Source organism: Canis lupus, chromosome X, assembly GCF_011100685.1.
Source record: "Canis lupus familiaris isolate Mischka breed German Shepherd chromosome X, alternate assembly UU_Cfam_GSD_1.0, whole genome shotgun sequence".
NCBI classification, from domain to species: Eukaryota; Metazoa; Chordata; class Mammalia; order Carnivora; family Canidae; genus Canis; species Canis lupus.
This window is the reverse complement of record NC_049260.1, coordinates 76,034,725-76,054,556: the sequence shown is the minus strand read 5'-3', so window position 1 is coordinate 76,054,556 and position 19,832 is coordinate 76,034,725. Positions and strand designations below refer to the sequence as shown.

At 36.2% G+C, this 19,832-nt stretch overlaps 1 pseudogene; it reads left to right on the top strand.

Annotated features, from left to right (window-relative positions):
• The first annotated feature begins 12,807 nt into the window (after positions 1 to 12,807).
• LOC119868320 overlaps positions 12,808 to 19,832 on the top strand; it is a 29,262-nt pseudogene continuing 22,237 nt past the window's right edge.

Sequence of the window (19,832 nt, the reverse complement as noted above, 5' to 3'; positions counted from 1 at the left end):
ACCCCTCCAAAATAAAATAAAATGGAAAGAAGTGGTGCCTGGCTGTTCTTAGTATCCAAGCCTGCATCAGAAAAAGTGGTGGTGAGATAATGGTAGGAGGACATGCCTCCAACCAAGTATCTCCTAGGTCAGGCAAGGCTTTTATTTCACTCAGACTTCCTAGATCATGTAATTCACAAAGAGGAAAATACATAATAATCCTGCAATTGCTCCTAAACCAAGATGGTCTCACCCCCTGGAGTGTCCAATTAGTTACCTCGGAGCCATGTCTGCTCAACTGGGTGCCCCCACTTTTTAGGAGTCAGGCTGGACTCCCCATCATCTCCTTCCCATTCAGTTCCCATTAGTCCTGCCCACTGAGTCAGGCCCAGCTCATGTTTGGGAAGTCTCTGACGATTCCCTTCCTCCTCTGTATACATTAAGGAGGTACTACAGAGGTTAACATAACTTCCATAAAGTTAACATAACTTCCATAAGGACCTGGACCATGTGAAACTTACCTTAACTTTTGCAGCCCCTGGGCCACCGGGGGTGTGAAGAATGACAGATGCTCAGTGAACACCCATGTGACAGTGTAGGACATGCAGGGGAAGGAACTTACCCTGGGATGAATCAGGTACTGAGACCCAGGAAGAGCTTCTGACCTGCATTCCAGCATCCCTCCCCAGCTCCCCAGTCACCTCTTCCTGGACATAAAGATTTTTCCAGACATCTAGGTCGTGTGCAGTCCTGATGTGAACACAGAGGATACTAACTGAGGACAGGAAAAACAGAATCGTTCCATGGAAAGGGTAAGGACTTTGCCCCAGCATAGCTCCACTACACTGCACATCACAGAGATGGCACTGAAGTAGTTATGTTAAATAAGTGAGTATATGTGGTTCTCTTCTTCCTACATTCACAAATGCTCACTAAAACACGGTAATGCTATTGAGGTTGAGAAATAACATCCTTGTTAAATATCAGAGCAGTTGGGACGGGAAGGAAGCAAACATTGGCATTGTGAATGATGCACCAAATATCATGTTGGGATCTTTACAAAGATTTCTTCTTGAACTATTCACAGTGCTCCCTTGAGGCAGGAGTTAGAATTTCTTATTTTTATTTTATTTTTTTATAAATTTATTTTTTATTGGTGTTCAATTTGCCAACATATAGAATAACACCCAGTGCTCATCCCATCAAGTGCCCCCCTCAGTGCCCGTCACCCAGTCACCCCCACCCCCCGCCCACCTCCCTTTCCACCACCCATAGTTCGTTTCCCAGAGTTAGGTGTGTCTCATGTTCTGTCTCCCTTTCTGATATTTCCCACTCATTTTCTCTCCTTTCCCCTTTATTCCTTTTCACTATTTTTTATTTTCCCCAAATGAATGAGACCATATAATGTTTGTCCTTCTCCAATTGACTTATTTCACTCAGCATAATACCCTCCAGTTCCATCCACATCGAAGCAAATGGTGGGTATTTGTCGTTTCTAATGGCTGAGTAATATTCCATTGAATACATATACCACCTCTTCTTTACCCATTCATCTTTCAATTGACCCCAAGGCTCCTTCCACAGTTTGGCTATTGTGGACATTGCTGCTAGAAACATCGGGGTGCAGGTGTCCCGGCATTTCACTGCATGTGTATCCTTGGGGTAAATCTCCAGCAGTGCAATTGCTGGGTCGTAGGGCAGATCTACTTTTAACTCTTGGAGGAACCTCCACACAGTTTTCCAGAGTGGCTGCACCAGTTCACATTCCCACCAACGGTGCAAGAGGGTTCCCCTTTCTCCACATCCTCTCCAACACTTGTTGTTTCCTACCTTGTTGATTTTCTCCATTCTCACTGGTGTGAGGTGGTATCTCATTGTGGTTTTGATTTGTATTTCCCTGATGGCCAGTGATACGGAGCATTTTCTCATGTGCTTTTTGGCCATGTCTAGTCTTCCTCTGTGAGATCTCTGTTCATGTCTTTTGCCCATTTCATGATTGGATTGTTTGTTCCTTTGGTGTTGAGTTTAATAAATTCTTTATAGATCTTGGAAACTAGCCCTTTATCTGATATGTCATTTGCAAATATCTTCTCCCATTCTGTAGGTTGTCTTTGAGTTTTGTAGACTGTTTCTTTTGCTGTGCAAAAGCTTCTTATCTTGATGAGTCCCAAAAGTTCATTTTTGCTTTTGTTTCTCTTGCCTTCATTGATGTATCTTGCAAGAAATTACTGTGGCCAAGTTCAAAAAGGGTGTTGCCTGTGTACTCCACTAGGATTTTGATGGAATCTTGTCTCACATTTAGATCTTTCATTCATTTTGAGTTTATCTTTGTGTATGGTGAAAGAGAGTGGTCTAGTTTCATTCTTCTGCATGTGGATGTCCAATTTTCCCAGCACCATTTATTGAAGAGACTGTCTTTTTTCCAGTGGATAGTCTTTCCTGCTTTGTCGAATATTAGTTGCCCATAAAGTTGAGGGTCCACTTCTGTGTTCTCTATTCTGTTCCATTGATCTATGTGTCTGTTTTTGTGCCAGTACCACACTGTCTTGATGACCACAGCTTTGTAGTACAACCTGAAATCTGCATTGTGATGCCTCCAGCTATGGTTTTCTATTTTAAAATTCCCCTGGCTATTCGGGGGTCTTTTCTGATTCCACACAAATCTTAAAATAATTAGTTCTAACTCTCTGAAGAAAGTGCATGGTATTTTGATAGGGATTGCATTAAATGTGTACATTGCCCTGGGTAACATTGATGTTTTCAGTATATTAATTCTTCCAATCCATGAGCATGGACTGGGTTTTTGTCGTTTCTAATGGCTGAGAATTTCTTTTTAAACCTCAAGAAGGTGAGGCTGAGAGAAGTTACATAGATTGCTTAGTCTCACTCGGTCACTGAGAGACAAAAGCATTATTATCTCCCCTGTTTACCTAACTGCTGAGCCCATGTTTGGAACCAGAAAGGCAACCTCCCCTTTAGACGCATGATTTGGGCAAATGGAAATGATAGGTTCTACTGGTGAGTGTACAGCTACTCTGGAGAGCAATATGGCAATTCTTACTAAGTATGTAGTAAAGCTGAGTGTGATCCTACATAATAATCCAGCAATTGCACAATCTTGGTACACAATGTGAAAAAGTATTTGACATGTAAGCACAAGGAAAAAAATAACAAGAATATTCTTTGGTACATTGTGATAATAAATCCTTAGGAAAGAAATGCCTATTAGTAGAGCACCAAAAATACACTGTGGTATAATAATTGGAATCATGCATAGTGGTGAAACATCAATGAAATATAACTACAGGAATCAGCATCTCAGAAACTTAAGATGGTGTAATAATAGTAAGGAATACAAGAACACCTACATTGTGAGATCCATTCTGATTAGAAATGCAGTCATTAATAACGAAAGTATAAAGAAAACCAGGAGAATAAAAAAAAATTTCAATATACTGTTCATCTCTGTAGAATGGGAAAGTACAACCAAAGGAGTAGACAGTGGGATTCCAATATAAATGGAGCTACAAATTTCCTTCTTAAGGTATTTTACCTACACTGAATACATCCTCTTGTGCTGTGTTTTTAGTTCTTCATTCCATCTTGCATGGAACATTCTCCAAGATAGACTATATGTTAGGTCATAGTATGAGCCTCAGAAACTTTAACAAGATCAAAAACATACAAAGTATCTTTTCTGACCACAATGGAATGACACTAGAAATGAATAATACAATGAAAACTAGAAAATTCACAAATAGGTAAAAATTAAACAATGCCCTCCTAAACTACCAATGGGTAAAAAAAATTACAAAATAAATTTTAAAATACTTCGAAATAAATGAAAATGAAAGCACAACATCCTACAACAACTTATGGGATGAAGTGAAAACAGTGCTCAGAGGGAAAATTATAGCTATAAATGTTTACAATAAAAAAAGATTTAAAACAGTAATGTACTTTTACACCTTAAGAAAACAAGAAAAAAAGAGCAAACTAAACCCAAACATAGTAGAGGAAAGAAATAGTATATATTAAAAGAGAGATAAGTGAATAGAGGATAGAAAAACAATAAAATTGACAAAATCAAAAATTGGTTCTTTGAAAAGATTGATAAATTGACAAATCTTTAGCTATAATGACCAAAGAGAGAAGCTTTGAACAACTGAAATCAATAATGAAAGTGAGGGCATTACTACTGACCTTCCAGAAATGAAAAAAGTATTATAGGAGAATACTATGAACAATGATATGCCAACAAGTTATGTAACCTAGGTGAAATAGACAAATTCCTAGAAAAAGACAAATGACCACAACTGACTCAAAAAGAAAAGAAAATCTCAATAGCTCTGTAACAAAGAAATAAATTGAATCAGTAATCAAAAACTTCCCAACAAAGAAAAGCCTAGAACAAGATAACTTCATTAGTGATTATTACATTTTTAAAAAAAATCAACACCAATCCTTCTCAAATTCTTCCAAAAAAAAGAAGAAACGGGAATACTTATTCTATAATACCAGTATTCCTCTGATGCCACAAGAAAAATATAGACCAATATCCCTTATTAATAAAGATTCGAAAATCCTTAATGAAACACTAGCAAACTAAACCCAACAGCATGGTAAAAGGATTTTACACCATGACCAAGTGAGATCTATCCCATGAATGAAGGATAGTTCAATATAAGAAGATCTATAAATGTACTATTCCACATTAATAGAAAAAAAGGGGGGAAACCACAATCATCTCAATTGAGGCAGAAAAAGTATTTGACAAAATGGAATACCCATTCAAGACAAAAGCACTCAGAAAACTCGGAATAGAAGGACACTTCCCCCAAAATGATAAAGATCCTTTATAGAAAACTCAAAACTAACATCATACCATACCCAGTGGAGAGCAACTGAAAATTTTCTAAGATCAATGACATGACAAGGATGCCCACTTTCACCACTGCTATTCAACATGGTACTGAAAGTTCTAGTTAGAGCAGTTAGGCAAATAGAGAAATAAAAGATCTAAATTGGAAAGGAACACTTAAAACTATTTCTACTTAGGTGACATGGTCCTATATACAGAGAATCCTTAAGAATCCATAAAAACCTACCATAGCTAATAAACTAATTCAACAAAGTTTCAGAGTATAAGATCAACATGCCAAAATCAGCTATATTTCTATACTTGAGCAATGAGCAATTTGAAGAGGAATTAAGAAAACAATTTCATTTACAATAGTATTCAAAGGAATAGAGTACCTAAAATAAATTTGACCAAAGAGGTGAAAGATATGTCCAATGAAGACTACAAAACATTGCTGAAAAAAATTAAAGAAGATCCAAATAAATGGAAAGACATTCCTTCCTTGTTTGTGGTTAGAATACATAATATTGTTAAGATAGCAATATTGGTCAAAGCAGTCTTCAGATTTGACACAATCCCAAAAGATATAAAAACATTAAGTCCACACAAAAACTTGTACACAAATGTTCATAGCAGCATTATTTATAATACAAGAAAGTGGGGAAAAGGGAAATGAATAAACAAAATGTAGTATATTCATGCAATAGGGTATTATTTGGCAATCAAAAAATGAAGTACTAAAAAAAAAAAAAATGAAGTACTGTTTTAAGCTACAACATGGTGAATTTCAAAATAATTATGCTTAGTAAAAAAGCCAGACCCCTGCCCAAAAAATAATATTTACTATTTGATCCTTTTGTATGACATTCTGGAAAATATTAAACTATGGGCACAAAAATCAGATCAGAGATTGTCAGACACTGGTGGAAGGGGAGAGGATATTGAACTTTACCAGATGATAGAAAATGTTTATAATCTCTCTCCATTGTGGTGGAGAACGCCAACCAACTGCATGCTTTGTCAAGCTTATAGAACTGAACATCTAAAAAGAGTCAGAGTGACTATATGTAAAGTAAACCTCAGTAACTTGAATTGAAAAAAATAGACCATATTTAGGACCAGTTCTGAGTTGAAGAGGCTGGTAGAACACTTAGAGAAGAATACTTGTCAGAAACCACAGGAAACATTTAAAAACAATTAAGACAGCAATTGTTAATATTGAGTTATTTTCTTTCCCATCTATGAAAATTTTCTGATTTTAACGTGAGCAAATTACTTAAAAAATTTAATGATAATGGCTAAAGTAATAGTTAATATATAATTTCCAGAGGAGTAAAATTAAACCAAGGATTTTAAAGGGCAAAAAGCCTAAAAGAATCCATAAGACTCCAAGAAAGTAGAAAAAAGAGGATCATAGAAAAAGCAGGAAAATAGGACAAATTAAATGGCATATATAACTGCAAATACATAACAAATCATACTAAATATAAATAACCAAGCCACTTGTTAAAAGACAATATTTGATTGATTTGCAAGAGATAACTAAAATATAATGGCACAGAAAGTAAAAAATAATTCCAGATATATGGAGTTAATAAGATTTACTATTGAAAAATAACAGCATCAAAATGTGGAAAGTAAAAGGACAGAAAAAGATATGTCAGGCAAATGCTGAACAAAGTAATTTGATGTAGCTATATTATTGCTAGAAAAAATATAGCCTTTAAGGCAAAAAGCATTATTAAGGATAATGAGGATCACTACAGAAAGATGAAAGGTATAATTGTCTCAGAAGGTATCAAAGTTATATGATTTTATGCTTCCTAACAACACAGCCTCAAAACCAACAAAGCAAAAATCGGCAAATTACAAAGAGAAATGGACAAATCTACCATTATAGTAAGAGTTCTTAACATTCCTCTCCCAGTAATTGATAGTAAGAGTTCTTAACATTCCTCTACCTAATTGATAGATCAAGCAGGTAAAAAAAAATCAGTAAGAGTTCTTAGCATTCCTCTCCCAGTAACTGATAGATCAAGCAGGTAAAAAAAATCAGTAAAGATATAGAAGACTTGAAAAATGACATTAACATTTTGATCTAACATAGGATTCTGTGCCAATATTTAGAGAAATCAAATTCTTCTCCAGCATTTTCTAAATGAAACATTTATAAAAATCAATATTATACTAGCCCATAAAATAAATCTCAAAAAATTTAGTGGCACCTGGGTGGCTCAGTCAGTTGGGCTTCTGCCTTCAACTCGAGTCATGGTCCTGGGGTCCTGGGATCAAGCCCCCGCATCTGACTCACTGCTCAGCCTCCCTGGAGTCGGCTTCTCCTTCTGCCCCTCCCCCTTCTTGTACCCTCTCTCTCTCATTCTCTCTCTTGAATAAATAAAATCTTTTAAAAAAATTTACAAGTTGATTCTAAAGTGTATTGAAAAGAGCAAAAGTGCCAGGAATAGCCAAGATAATTCTGAAGCCAGAAACAATGTAGGGAAACTTGCCCTACTAGACACCATGATCCATTAGAAATCTGTAGTAATTAAGACAGCGTGATATAGGTACAGGGACAAACAAATAGGTTTGCCAGATAAAATACAGGAAGCCCAGTTAAATTGGAATTTCAGATAAACAATGGATATGTATTTTATATGCTAAATCTGGCAAAACTTTATAAGCCATAGGAACCCCAGAGAGAGTTTAGAAGCAGAACCATACACATATGGGAACTCAACCTATTACAGAGGTAGCAGATCAGGTCAGCGGGAAGAGAGAAGTTATTCAATATGTGGTATTGGGACAATTGTTTATTTATATGTAAAAAATACAATAAAATTGCTTCTATATCTCACACCAATAAAAATTCAGTCCCAGGTGGATTAAAGACCAAATGTAAAAAAAAATCTTGAAACACATAAAAGTAAAAATATAAGAGTTAACTTTCTGAAACTTTCTAAAACAAGACACAAAAAGAACAAACCATAAATCAAATGACTGATAATTAAATTACAATGGAATATAAAACTTGTGTATCAAAACATGCATTTTATTTTTTTCAAAACATGCATTTTAAAATGCATGAAAAGGCAAGCCTCAAACTAGAAAAATATATTTGCAACAAATATGATGAACAAATGATTAGTATCCAGAATTCATGAAGAATATGTAATCTATTATAGGAATCAATAAGAAAAAGACACCACACAGTCTATGAAAGGTTCTAGAAGATTCAAATATCTTGACAATTTTCAGTTTTAAGTGGTCTCTGCTCTCCATCCTGTAGGTCTGGTCAGGAATGGACTTCTAGAAGCCCCTTAGACTGAAAAGGGATGGAATGTGAAGTAGTGAGAAGCTTCTTTTTCTGAGTAGCTGCAATGAGTAATAGAAATGCCTTCATATGGGTCAGAGGCAACATGATGCCCCACTTTTCTTTTGTAATCAAGAAACGGTTTTTCAGAGTCCTTGTGAAAACAGAATCAGCCAAATGCTTTTGATCTAAAGGCCCACAGAAGCAGATACATAACATTACACAACAAGGTCTTGGTATTTTCAGATTTTACTTTATATGCTCATTTATCTTTTGAATTGTTTAAGGTACATGTGGTGAACAATACACTTTTATAATGCACACAATGTAAACATTAAAATGGTCTTATTTTATATTTTGAAGCTCTCCTACTTGTCTTTGTCCTGGAATATTCTGCTCCCTACTCCTTTCTGAAAGTGTTTTGTGACGTGTCTGACTTTAGCACATTTATCCGTTTGGTCCCTACATTTTTAAAAGGAGGAAAATGGTGTTCCATGTCCATGCACATTGGGAAATTTAACTTTTTATTTACAAACACACAATAACAAATAATCTTATATAAGGGTCATTTCTGTATGGTAGTACTTCGCAATCTAGAGAGATCAGGAAATAAAGACAGGGAAACAATAATCTGTAATTTTACTTTACACATGTCTGTATTGTCAACATTAACAATATAATATTTTATTATTAAAATAATGGCGTTAAAAGGAAATGAAAGTAAAAATTCTTAACTTTTCAATGGCTTTGCTTGCATCCTCCCTCAGCTTTCTCTTTTTTCAACTAGAATTTTAAAGCTCAACCAAAACCACTTATTTTCTACCTTTTAGCAATCTTTCCATGTCTTTTATAGGCAAGCCCTTACCAGGTTTTGCTTGACTTACTTCCAACACCCTGGCACTTTCCACTTGTTTCTGTATGTACGTGTTCTGCATTAAGAAAGCTCCATATATGGTAATGTGGATTCCATTAAGTAGAAGAATGAAGGAGTAAATCCCATTACTTAGCCATGTGACTGCAGGCATTTTTCAAAGAGAACACCCTCCACCCTCCACCTCAAGCAATCCCGGCCCCTAATCAGAAGGTATTAAGTGATTCTTTTTAAATTGTTCTGTAAGGAACAGATTGGAGGGAGGCAGAGTAACGTAAGGCTGAGTGTCAGGAAAGTCAGAATTTTAGATAATAAAATGTGAATGGGTTAAAGTGATCCTGATGACAGAATCCATCTTTTTAATACCTATGGCTGAGGAAAATATGGCACACAGATATACAGTGACTTGTCCAAGATCATAGAACCACTCTGCAGGAGGGAAAGGGCTAGCATCTAGCTATCAGATAGGAATACAAATATTTCTACTGTACCACACAATAAGGCAATAAGAGGAGAAAATAATATTTAATTTGCCTTATTCTTATTATGTCAAGAACACAGAATCTGACTGACATCAGAAACAGATAGCCTCTAATGACAATTTTTCCACAGAATGGATGAACAACCCTACACAGGCTGTTGCATTTCATCATTCTAAAATACACATTTGTTTCACTTTTTAATCACTGGTGACTTAGCATTACTACCGCAAGCATTTTCTCTTTTTTGGTAATATCTAAACTAGCATGTGTCTTAAAAGTGATGGCATCTTATATTCAATGAAATACAGTTCTTCACCTGTTGGAGCCTCAGTTTCTTCATCTGGAACATAGAGCTGAAAAAAGCAAACTGTCATGAGGATTAAGGGAGGTAAAACTGCATAGAGCAACAATCCTAGCTCCAAGCACAGAGCAGGTACCCAGAGTTCCTTGGGTTCCCCAGGGTGCGGGGAGGGGGGTGGTAGGGGTATGGACCATGGAACCCATCATCTCATCCTTCTACTTTCTCCCAGTGATTTAGCTCCTTAAATCTGCACCTTCCTTCCCAATCCAGCTGAGAATGCATGGCCCATCACTTCAACTGTTTCACTTCAGTGTTCTTCCACTCTTTTGTCCCTTGGTCCTTGCACCTCAACCATGGGGTAAACCCCTGCAATATATAACTCTGAAGACTGTCCTACAGGAAAATTTCCTGCAGAATGAATTGCTGGGTCAACATGCATAAACCCCTTCTTAACTTACTGGATGACTGCGGAGAAAGAGAAGCCCTCACCCATTGTTGGTGGGAGTGGAAATAAGTACTGAACATTTTAAATCTGCATTTGACAATGCCATATGCTTTGGTTGAAAATTTTTACTCTGGAATTTATCCTATGGAAAAATCTTACACAAGTTCTAAAAATATACACACAATCACCATGATTGTACCATTGTTTCAAATAGGAAATTCTTGAAACAAGTTTTGCTGTAAGATAAATTCCTCAGGTCAGAATGGCTGGATCAAGGCTTCTCAGATACAAAGTATTTAATTTGGAGCACCTGGGTGGCTCAGTCAATCAAACATCAGACTCTTGATTTCAGCTCAGGTCATGATCTCAGGGTTATGAGATGGAACTCCCAGTTGAGATCCGCTTTCAGTGGAGAGTCCCCTCAGGATTCTCTCTCTCTCTCTCTCTGCCCCTCTCTCCCACATGCACTCTCTCTCATTCTCTCTCAAATAAATAAATCTTTAAAAAATATTTAATTAAAAAGAAGAAAGTAAGAATTACTTGAAAAAATAATAATTACCATTAATTCTTCTGTCACTAGTCAGAAATAACCATCTCTTTATTTTCTATTACTAGTATGTATAATATTCATGGAAATAGTTACTGAGGGAGAGTGCCTACTATGACACTGTTTGACAGCTAACATATAATTTTCAAGATCAATATCATCACTACATTTAAAGATATGCAAACTGAGATTCAGAGGCATGAAAAAACTTGCAGATGTGAGTAACAGAATGGGATGGGATCCCAGGTGTACTTCAGAATAAAACACAGCACATTAACCTATGTTTTGATATTCCATCGAACTACTTCAATAACCCTGTGAAGAAAGGATTACTTTCCTCCTTTTCAGCATGAGGAAACTGAAGCACAGAGGAGTTAAGTATCTTACCTGGGGGTCACTCCTTAGTGAAGTGCAGAACTCAGATAAGAACACAAAGTATGTATAACCACAATGCCTTTTCTCTTTTCAACTCATCACACTGCTTTGTGTTCTTTAAGTATAAAAGCATTCATGAGCTCTTTTTTGACTATGAAAATAATTTATGTTCATTTAGGATATTAATAAAAGCACAGGCAACTATATAAAGATACAAATAACCTCCAATCTCACTCTTATTGAAAAACAGTGTTCATGGTTTGCTGCATCCCCTTGCAGTCAAAAACACCCACATATATGTACATACATGTCAGCTATACATACATTTTATTTGACTGGAGTCACATGGATGAATATATGCCATTGGGTACTAATTTTTTTGCCTTCATATTATATCATATGATGTGAGGATAAGATCTCTATTTCCTCTGTAGGAATTTACCAATGATCCAATACCAATTCTTATTGATTATGAATTCTCAAGCAATTGGCAACACATTTATCAAATACTCAATGTTTCTATGCACTTGGTTCTACTGATTATTTTTCTATTCTGTATCAATATATACGTCAATTCTTGCACCAAGATTTTACTGTTTTAATATTGCATCTTTGTAAAATCTTGTCATCCAAGATAATATTCTACATCCCTTCCTAGGCATAAGCCCTTTATCCTTCCTCAGAAAGGAACATAAAGAAAACATTTATTGAGCACTTAGTACCAGATATTTCACTAAATGTTTTACGTGTGCTTTTTCATTTAATTTTCATCACAATTTAATTGTAGGTTATTGCTGTTATAACAGCCATTTGGAAGATTTTTTTAACAGGGCTCAGACAAGTTACATAATTTGCCAAAGGTCATGCAACCAGCAAATGGTAACACCCAAGACTCAAACCCCTAACCATAGTCATACTGCATGTGACTCCATATTAGTGGTGAGGTCAGCACAGGGGAAATGATTCATCCAAGGTCCTGAGGTTCATTATCTTGCTTGGTTTGCCTGTACTCTCCTCTTTCTAGGGCTTAGGGAAAACTGCTTCTTTGGATGTTCAAATAGAAAGTGAAGTAACAGGGACAGGAAGTCACATGGAATAAAAGGAAATAGTGCAATAGCTGTCTTCCATTTCCCCAAATTCCTCAGCTCATTTCACAGCACAGAAATGGCACTCAACTTCATACATTATGTAAATATCTAAACATTTCATTTATTTTTGCTACATTTCCAAATCATCTCTCTGACAGTTCCGCTCTTTGCTTTATGTCAGTCTCTTCTATGAAACGTCAAGGTGGTCAGGACAAACATTTTTTTTAAGTTGCATACTATATGCCAAGCACTTCTTTAAGTTTTCTCGTTTTCTCCACGCAACTCTATGGGAAAAGTATCAATTTTTTTCCATTTTATAGTAGAGGAATTCAGGTTCACAGACAGTAAAGAAATTTTCCAGAGTCATACATAAATCTTCTAAGAGGCAGGAATGGAGGTTCCAGCTCTTGCCATCTCTCCACAATAGACACAGAGCAGCATCCCTTCTGGAAGATGGGCTTCTAAGGCTGGAGAAAAGGCCGGATCACACTCTCCTGCCATTGTTGCCCCTTTGGGTACCCATTCAACAATCCCTCAGGGTGATTAAGATGACGAAGGAGATGAAATCTCGCCCCTTGTGCCAAGGGACCTGGATATGGGACCGAATCAGGTGGCTGATCCCTGAAACAGTGAGTGGAGCTTGTACAGAAGCTCCAGCTTTTGGGATCCCTGCATGGCTCAGCGGTTTAGTGCCTTCCTTTGGCCCAGGGTGTGATCCTGGGTCCCACGTCAGGCTCCCTGCATGGAATGAAGCCTGCTTCTCCCTCTACTTGTGTCTCTGCCTCTCTATCTCTGTGTCTCTCATGAATAAATAAATAAAAATTTTTAAAAAAAGAAGAAGCAGCTCTGGCTTTTAAACAACTAGGAAAGTGACCTGGGTGATGAAAATAAACATTCATCAAATTCAATATATATCATAGTAATTTCATATCTCATTTCATTTAATCCTGAAAACAAACTTTCAAGAGAGAGATTACTATCCTTTTCATAACCTAGAGCTCAAACTAATAGATTCAGGTTAGTAATATTGTAAATAACAGACCAGGGACTCTAAACCTGGATTTGTTCTAAAACCTGACCTTTAATCTCTGCTTCCTGTGGCCTCATGGGCTTTGAATGCTTTCTGTGTCTAACTTCCCAGTAGATTGGCAATTACTCCACCTCAGTGTATTCTTCAACCATTTATAATTAATCTATTATTTTTAATAATAAAAATCAATAAGATTTTAAAATACTTGCAAGAAAATAAAACAAAATACAAAATGAGAAGGAAAATTATTCACATATATATAGATATTGAGTTAATAATCATGATACATCCGAAGGTGACCATATGGTTTGACATGCTCCCAATTTATGTCTGTTGTTTAACAGTGCAACCTTAATTCTCAAGACTGCCCAATTCAAACCATCAATTATATGGTCATCCTCAACATAAATAATTCTTTTTGACTAGTAAGAAATGGGTAAAGGGTAACTTGTAATTTTCATAAAGTGCATAAAGTGCAACAAATCAGTGAAAAGATAACCCAATCACAATAATGAAAGAAATACAAATAAAAATCCTAAGATTTCATAAGAAAAAAGAAAAGGTGCAGATTAGCATGTTGTTCCTTTTCTTTTTGCTGAATAATAGATATGTATAGCTGCATATTTATTTATGCATCTATAGATTTTGTGCATGTATGTGCACAAAAGTACTTATAAATGCTAGTACCATTATACTAGAATAAAAACATTTGTACAATATATTAACACTATTAAGAACACTTATCTTAGGCGGGCAAACAGCAGTTTCATCTCTATACATTTCTCTATGATTTGATGTCCTTAAGGTACACTTATATCAATTTTGTAATTCAAAAAAGTAACTGAAATACAATTCTCAAAGCATGAGAAACGTTTTGTTATGATCTAGCTCATACAAATGTTATAGAACTACTCACTTAGAACAGCATTCACTATTAAGCATAAAAAGTAGATTATACACTATGTATAATATGATCCTATTTATTCACACTTATGTGTAGGAGTAAGTACATATTATAAAGCAAATGTGTCTAAAATATATGACCCAAAATACGAAATATGCACAAACATGCACATCACACACAAACACACAGATACTCCCTCAGGGACACTCACACTGGCAGCTTACTCTTCATCTGAGACAGGGGTGGAACTTCCTGTCCAGAGCTCAGAGATCTAAACAGTATCTGATACTGCAGGAGGGCCCGCCTGTGCGATTCAAGCCTCCAGCAAGCTCTGTTTGGTGGGTCAGACCAGAGGCCCCTCCCTCCCCAAATCCTTGTATAGCCTCCTTCCAGATATCGAGAGATGTAGTTCTAACTCTGACCAGCAGGTGGCGATTATATCAATATACTACCTTTGCTGCAATAGAAAAGGCTTGATTTCTATAAGAAACACTAGTAAACGTTGTACCTTTTAATAACATTATGAAACAGGATATACACTATTAAACAAAATGTTTGAAAATTTTTATAAAGATATTAAATATTGAAATAGTATATTCTTTTTATCTCCTGATGACGATTCCCAAATCTGTACCTCTTTTGTTCATTCATTCATTCAGAAACTATTTATTCAGAGAAACATTTTTACCTGAGCTGTGTTACGTTTCTATACAAAATTTCCTCATAGATATAGTGGTCTAGTGGACTATCTTAAATTTCATGTTTAGCTACTCCCTCTGCTTTTTGTCTATCTACTTGTCCCATCTTGCCAAGCTGATTTTTCGATTCATGGGTTTGTAGAACTTTGTGCTTACCTTTATTAAAAGTGTTTCAATTGAATATAGCTGACCAAGACCAACAAAACCTTACTGAAGAGTCAGTTAATTGCAACTAAGTTGGACAAATATTTGTTGAGATCTAATCGTGATCTGAGCATAGTGAATTCTCATAAAAGAAAGAAAGAAAGAAGAAAGAAAGAAGAAAGAAAGAAAGAAAGAAAGAAAGAAAGAAAGAAAGAAAGAAAGAAAGAAAGAAAGAAAGAAAGAAAGAAAGAAAGGGTTTCTATGTAGCCCTTTTTGACATAACACAGTGGTAGATTCTGGGAGAGATTTGGGCTTACCTCACCCCTGGAAGGGTGACCTATGTAATTTAGAATTCCTGTTATTCTTCTTGCCCAATGTCCTCTCCTAGAAGATAACTGTTTTTTTCTGCTTCAAGTTAGAGTTCCCTTCCCAAGGGCACAGGAAATTCTAGAGGGGAGTGGAGGGAGGTAAAAATAAATAGCATTATACATGCATTTCTTATGTTCATGTGCTTTCCTGTCTTCTTATTTTACTTTCTAAATATTAACATCAGAGAATCATTCTTCCTTTGTTCCTTAAAAGGCAAGACACTCATGGGGGGAAAAAAGCCTTCCTTGGAGTGGCTTCTGGAGAGTCCAACTAAGTTGGGAGATCTTTCAGGATCTGTACAAACCAAATTCAGTATCTCTGTGACAAGTTTGGGTAAATTCCTTTACCTCTTTTGATCTTACTTATCTGATTCCACTTGCCCTGCTTACCAATCATCCAGGATTGTGAAGGTTAAAAATGAGCTCTATATTATAATCAAGTGTTCCCAAATGTTCCCAAATATATGATATCTTGAAGCTAATTGCTGCAAAAGGTACAAGTTTTAGACTCATTACTATGAATGCCATTCCAGCTTTGGGAGAAGAATGTGGAAAAACTTTAAATCCCCATGAATTAAAGTTTTTGATTACCATTTTACTGCAAAATAGAACAGTTAAGCATTCAGAGTTCACTCAAGTCCTCGTCAAACTGAAGTAGTCCTTTGCTTTAAGAGATATAATCTAGCTGTCGTCTCATCGTATCTATGGTATCCTCCTCTTCGATACTCGAGGCTCACTTTTTCTGTATTCAAGTGATAATGGAATAATGAGGTACACCTCTGTCTCTTCTCACCAATGCCAGAATTTGAACTGCAGACCAGTTTTGTTCTTCAAAATAGACCTCCATTCACATAAAGCCATATGCCTGTGCAATGAAATTATCACTGATCAAGACGTTGGCAACTGAATTCGAAATCAGTTTATAATCCTCAAAAAAAAATACCAATGTAATTCTTTTATTTTATTTTTTTTTAAATATTTTATTTATTTATTCATGAGAGACAGAGAGAGAGAGAGAGGCAGAGGCACAGGCAGAGGGAGAAGCAGGCTCCATGCAGGGAACCTGATGTGGGACTTGATTCCGGGACTCCAGGATCACCCCCTGGGCCGAAGGCAGGCGCCAAACCGCTGAGCCACCCAGGGATCCCCCCCAATGTTATTATTTTATAGTCACAGCCAATACACTCAGGTTTTGCTTTTTTTCTTAACAACTCAAAGCCAAAAAAATATTTTCTATATCCTGAACATTTCCAAATAAATATACCCTGCATTACTCTATATCCTTATGTGTTATTCTGTATATATAAAACATAAGATTTATAGTCTCATTTTTTATATTTTTCTAATAGGGAGTTCTTGACAATGACATCTAACTTACTTTCTTTTACAAGTGACAATATGGAGCCCAGAGAAGTTCAATGACTTGCCCAAAATAAGATAGTTGGTGAATGAAAGAGAAAGGAGTAGGACCTACATATCAGAAAAAGCATATGCATTTCAATATTGTTACACATTAACACAATAAGAAAACACCCTGGTTTACAAATGTGGGATTTACAGCCGAGGCTCTGTTGTATATTGGAAGAAACATGGAGCTGGCAATGAAAAGGACACTTGTTCTCATCTTTACCCATTTAGTGAATGTATGGCCCAAAACAAGGTACTTCATTTTTCTGTGCCTTAGTCTCCTAATCTGTGAAATGGAGGTGACAGTTATTCACATCAGAGTTATGAGTGATGAATAAATTAGGTAAAATACATATGGGAAAAATCACAGTGCCAAACACCCTGCAGTTGCTCAGAGTTCTCTGGATTCCTTACTAGGCAAAAATAGAGCATCCACCTGAAATCCTGCTATGGACTAGGGTAGGGCCTGTCTAAAAGAAGCCCTCCCACTTAAAGAGAAACTCCATATTCTCCATGTGTGGAATCAGCATTTGTACCATCCTGTGAGGGCTCCTTAAATTGTGTGCTCTAGGTGCCTCACTTACCTCACATCCTGGCCTTGGATGAGAAGAACATTAATAGCAATAATGGCTAAAATTACAGCTCTTATGTGCTAGTTATTATGCTAAGACTGTTCCATGTGATATCTACTTAATTCTTCCCTACCACTATGTAGAATAGGTAATACTATTATGCTCCGTTTAGAGATAAAACAAAGGCTTAGATTAAATAACTTGTGCAAGATCACATGATTATTGGGAAACTTATGGTGATGCATTGTGTGTATTCAAAATCCACGTTAACAATTTACAGACAGCATTATTTTGTTATGAAAATGAAGTTGAAAAAAAAAAAAGAAAATGAAGTTGAAAGGAGATAAGTGACTTGAATATAACTGCAACTCAATGACCTGAATCTCAATGCAAATATCTCTCAAACAGACTGGCTGTTATGCTTTGTTCTCCTGTAGCATCTAGTCTTTCCAGGACTCAATGGGAAACTTCTAAAATTAACGTGGAAAGTGAAACAACAGGAAATGGTTTGATTGTTTTCTTATGTGTCATCTATATCACACGTTATGATAACTAATGCAACAATATTTTGTATTGATGATTGTAGGGCTGAAATGTGCACCTTATGCTAAGCAAGGAGTCACATGAATTAGCTGGTTCCTGAGATGGTGTTGGGTTCAGGCAGAAGTATTGGTGTTGCAATTTGGGAAGGTGAAATAAGAAGAATGAATGTAACATTTATATAATTTCTACTATATGGGATAAACATTATATTTCATCTCCTGTATTCTTAATATCACCATTCAATGTAACTAGAATTATTGCCGTTAAACATATGAAGTCGGGATCCCTGGGTGGCGCAGCGGTTTGGCGCCTGCCTTTGGCCCAGGGCGCGATCCTGGAGACCCGGGATCGAATCCCACGTCAGGCTCCCGGTGCATGGAGCCTGCTTCTCCCTCTGCCTGTGTCTCTGCCTCTCTCTCTCTCTCTCTCTCTCTCTCTCTCTCTCTGTGACTATCATAAATAAAATTAAAAAAATTTTTTAAAAAAATAGTAAACATATGAAGTCTATAAGATTCATAGATTAAGTGATTTGCCCCAAGTCTCTAGGCTTATAAGTAACAGAGGCACTAAAAACCTATTTGTCCCTTAGGGCCAAGATCTTTCCAAATTAACCTGCAGCCTCCTAGGCTTTGAATCTAATTATTCAGGGCACTGGAATTTACCTACAGATGATCAGGACAGTGAAGCATGCCCACCAGTGCATTTTCAAACACTTGTTGTATTGCCTTATAAATCAAAAATGTATAAATAATAATGGAGATAAATGGAGATTTATAAATACTTATTAAGAGGCAGAAATCTCACAGAGGAACACTAGCAATAAAATGTGAAAGAATTCAGGATCCCTGGGTGGCTCAGCAGTTTAGGGCCTACCTTTGGCCCAGGGTGTGATCCTGGAGTTCCAGGATTGAGCCCGGCATGGGGCTCCCTGCATGGAGCCTGCTTCTCCCTCTGCCTCTGTCTCTGCCTCTGTGTGTGTGTCTCTCTCTCATGAATAAATAAATAAAATCTTTTTTTAAAAAGTGAAAGAATTCAACTACAATTAATTATAGAAATGAAAATAAAACAGAATATTTCAGAATATTATGGATATAATTTCAGAACATTATGAATAACCCCTTTTCAGCAAAGGAATATAAAATTACATGTATATATAATCTGTTGATATATTTAAGTTAATAAGTAATTAGCAAGGAAAAACATCTGGAAGGACACATAGCCTACTGACAGTAGTGGCTTTATGGATTAAAGCATTGTGAAATAAATATAGAAGTTAAATTTTGCCTTCAAATAATGTATTGCTATACTATTTCATTTTATTTCAATAAGCACATATTGATCTCATAATGTGAAAAATAATTGTATTGATACTTTCAACACATAGGAAACAGCTAGTTTTAAACTGAATTTAAAAAACTGATCATGAAAAATATATGGGTATTTTTTTAAGATTTTATTTATTTATTCATGAGAGACACAGAGAGAGAGGCAGAGACATAGGCAGAGGGAGAAGCAAGGCTCCCTGCAGGGAGCCTGATGTGGGACTCCATCCCAGGATCCCAGAATCACGTCTGAGCCAAAGGCAGACGCTCAACCACTGAGCCACCCAGGTGCCCCAAAATATATGTATTGGTATCGAAAGGTGCTCACAATATACTTTACAATGGGAAAAATCTAGTTATAAACTATAGAGTAATATCTTTTATTTCAAAATAAACCAATATGTGTAAAAGATGTTAAAATATATAACTCCAAATATTTACACACACACACATCTCCTTTTTTGTTTTAATTACAGTTAGTTAACATACAGTGCTATATTAGTTTCAGGTATACAATATAGTGATTCAACAATTCCATACAACACCTGGTACTCATGTCAAGCACACTCCTTAATCTCCATCACC